Below are 3,951 nucleotides of genomic sequence, written 5' to 3'. Positions count from 1 at the left end.
TGGGGGAGGGGCTGGGGGATGGGGTAGGGGAGGGTAAGGGTAAATTAAAGGGCCTAAGGTCATTTGCCCCTTGAGATAAATAATTCCCTCAGGGGCTTCTGATAAGTATGAATCAATTTACAGTCTTGGAGTTTCTCTCCAGGTTACAACAGTCCTTGGAAATGCCATGTGTACTTTTATTTCCCAATGTCAAAACTAATTTTTGTAATAAATGTTTATTTTTCACATTGATTTTTGTTTAAATCTTGAAGTTCTGCAGTAAGAGAATTGGGACTCCTGGATTGGAGTAATAGCTAATAAGCTGGTAAAGGGCTTGCCTAGCATGGCAGAAGCCCTCGGTTGGATCTCCAGCACTGCACACAATCAGGTGTGATTGTGCACATCTATGATCCCAGCCTTTGAGAAGTGGAGGCGGGAGGTTCACAAGTTCAAGGTCAAACTCAGCTAAACAGCAAGTTTGAGGCCAGCCTGGGCTATTTGAGATCTTTTCTTAAGACAAAAAAGAAACAAACAACTGAAAATGAGAAGACAGGTGAAATTAAGGGGGAAAAATAATTATGACTTCAAAAGTGACTTGAACATCTAAAATTTTCCTGGTAGTCTTGTTATTTGAAATTTGGGATGTCTGTTCATATGTCTCTTAAAAACACTAGTTTTTAATTTTAAATAGGCGTATGTGTGTGTGGGGGGGGTATATGCAGGTGCCAAGAAGGCCAGATTAGGCCTTGGATTCCCGTTGACCTTGAGGTAGAGGCAATGCAGTGCTGGGAGCTAGACAGGTCCTGTGGAAGGAACAGCAAGTGCTCTTTGTTACTGAGCTCTCTCCAATAGCTACATTTTAAAAATAGATTCATTTGGGGACTGGAGAGATGGCTCAGTGTGGTTAAGGCTGCTCTCCAGAGTCCTGCGTTCAATTCCAGCAACCACATGGTGGCTCACAACTATCTATAGTGAGATCGGGTGCCTACCTCTGGCCTGTAAGCATACATACATGGAGGCAGATCACCGTCTACATAATAAATCTTAAAAGTAGATACATTTTTAACTTAGCTTCTTTTTCATAGGCTTGTGTTTGAATGAGAATGACTTAGAAATTGCCGCTATATTAAAGATTTGGGCATGAGGGATGGGCCATTCCCATGGGCATTGTTTCTGTGAGCTAGGTACTTTGAGCTAGTATAAAACTGTTTAGGATGCATCTGTTTGTTGTTTTGTTTTTTTCTGGTGAAGGTACGATTTGGCATGCACACTATTGTGTTGTGATTGTCACAGTCACATTAACACTTTATCTAAGGGATTGGCCGTTATCTAAGGGTACTTCAGGAGTAGCACGCTCAAGCCTGGTTTCAGCTTCTCCAGAGAGGAGGAAGAATGAATGTGTCTTCCGTAACCGTGCTGCCCTTTAGACACCTCAAACTTTGACCAACATGGCTGTTGCTGGTTTTGACAGGATCTGTAGATGAAGGCTGATGGCTGAGGAAGCGGAAGGAAATGGAATGAGGTGACAGTGTAACAGAGTGGCTAGAAGAAAAGATGTAATTTTTATCTTCAGAAATGGTCTTGAAGGGCTGGAGAGGTGGCTCAGTGGGTAAAGGCACTTGCCACGAAACCTGATGACCTGCGTTTGGTGCCCTAGATCCACGTGATAGCAGGAGAGGTGATTCCTGCGAGTTGTCCTCTGGCTTACACATGTGTACTTGTGTGCACACAGGCATACACAAAAATAAATGAACGTAATCAACTTAGGTTTTCTATTGCAGCAATGAAACACAATGACCAAAAGCAATGGGGAGGAAAGGGTTTGCTTGTTTATTTTATTTTCATCTATAAGCTGAGTAAAATTTCATTTTATGTGTGAACCATATTTTCTTTATCTGTTGGTAGATATCTAAGCTAGTTTGAAGAAAGGGTTTATTTGTCTTATATTTCCATATATGTGTTTCATATATATTTCATATATAACATATTTCTTACATTTCATATATAACAGTGATTCATCATTGAAGGAAGTCAGGACAGGAATTCAAATGGCAGGACCTGGAGGCAGGAGCTGATGCAGAGGTGATGAGTAGTGATGCTTACCAACCTTCTCCTCATGGCTTGTTCATCCTTCTTCCTTTTTTAACTTTAAATTTTTGTTTTTTGTGTCTTTCACATCATGCCTTTCGAGTGCACTCATCCTTCCTCCCCAAATAAAATTTAAGAGGAAAAAGGAGAAAGGAACAATCTCATCATAGAAGCTGCAGTGAGACACAGTGAGTCAGGCAGTAAACCCCTTTATCCGTGCTGGTGTTCATCCCAAAGATTTTTGATCTGATTTGAGGCCCTTGACCTCTGCTTCACCATCGATCCTGGACCCTCACTGGGACCCCTGGGCATGCTGTTGGCTGCCCTATGTTGTGTAGATCCTGCAGCCCCACGTACACAGGACCAACGACCCACCACCACCACCACCACCACTCCGTGTCCCAGCAGATCACGGATGAGTAGCCGGGTTAGCCCTCCTGCCCTTCAGGATGAGCTCTCCAGCATTGTCCTGCCTAGTTCACCCCTTGCAGTATTTTGTTTGTGCTCGCTTCTCCCATACCTACCCGTTCAGAGCCAGCTCTACTGTGTTGCCCAAGTGGAGGGGGGTCGTTCTCCCGAGTGCTGCAGCTGATGAGGTTCAGGAACAACTCTTCCAACTGCCTCAGGCTTTGATGGGGGGACATCTCTCCCCCCACCCATGCTGCTCCATGTCAGATGAATAATGGGGACAGCTTTCACATGCTTACAGTGTCTCCTGTGCCCACACCTTCGCGAACTAGGTCAGTTTTACTGTGCTTCAGGCGAGTGCTGCACCCGGTAAGGGAGAGGGGTCAGCTCCCCTGCCCACCACAGGTGGTGAAGGTGGGAAAGGTGGGGGGACATCCTTTCCTCGCCCTCACCACCACACGGCAGATGACGGGGCGTGGCCAGCTGTCCCACTCTCACAGCCTAAGGGCTGTCTCACCTGAGCCTCTGCCAACAGGGTCAGCTCTACTGTCACAGGTGGTAAGGGGCAAGGGGAGCATCTCTGCCCTGCCCATGCCATCACATGACAGTAGTGGGGACAGCTCTACTGCGCTCACAACTTCGGGCGCTGGCTCATCCACACCTCCACCGACAGAGTTGGCTCTTTTGTATAGAAAGAGGTATAGGACCTGCTTTCCCAAGTGTGCAGCTCGTAAAGGGGTCAGCTGCTTCACCAGCTGGAGGCAGGAGGGGCAAGGGAGGAGGGCATCTTTCCCTTGTACCCACCACCACACTGTAGATGTGTTGGTATCAGCTAAGATCGCTCTCACACCCTCAGAGCTGGCTCACCCTCGCCCTTATCTACAGGGTCAACTCTGTAGTGCTGCCTAGGTGAGGCGGAGGGCGGACGTGTTTCCCTTAGTGCTGCCGCTGTTGAGGGGTGGGTCACGTACTCCACGTGCTGCAGGTGGGGAAGGGAGTCCTGTCGGCTGTTGCTATATCCAGGTCCTGGCCTAGAGTTCCCGGTTGGCTCCTGGTTGAGTCATGTCCCCGCCAGCCACATGGCGACCGGGAGGTGTTGCTGTTACAGTATTTCTGCTTTCTTACAGAACCCAGGATCACTAGTCCAAGGGTGGCTCCACCCACAATAGGCTGGGCCCTCCGCGATCAGAAAATGCTCTACAGGGTAATCCACAGCCTGATCTCATGGAGACATTTTCTCAGTCGAAATTTCCCCTCTCAGATGGTTATAGTTTGTGTCAAGTTGACATAAATGTAGCCAGCACAATAATTTATAAAAAGTTCTTTTAATTCTTAGGCTTCTCCAATATATTTATTACCCCTTCTCTGGCTTTGGCTGTGGAAATCCAGTATGAAATGGAACTGGTATTTTTTTTATTTAGGCACAGTTTTTCTGTAGCTTTGAAGCCTTTCCTGAAACTCGCTTTGTAGACCAGG

The sequence above is a fragment of the Chionomys nivalis genome, chromosome 5 (genome assembly GCF_950005125.1).
Source record: "Chionomys nivalis chromosome 5, mChiNiv1.1, whole genome shotgun sequence".
NCBI lineage: Eukaryota > Metazoa > Chordata > Mammalia > Rodentia > Cricetidae > Chionomys > Chionomys nivalis.
Note: the sequence above shows the minus strand (reverse complement) of the source record.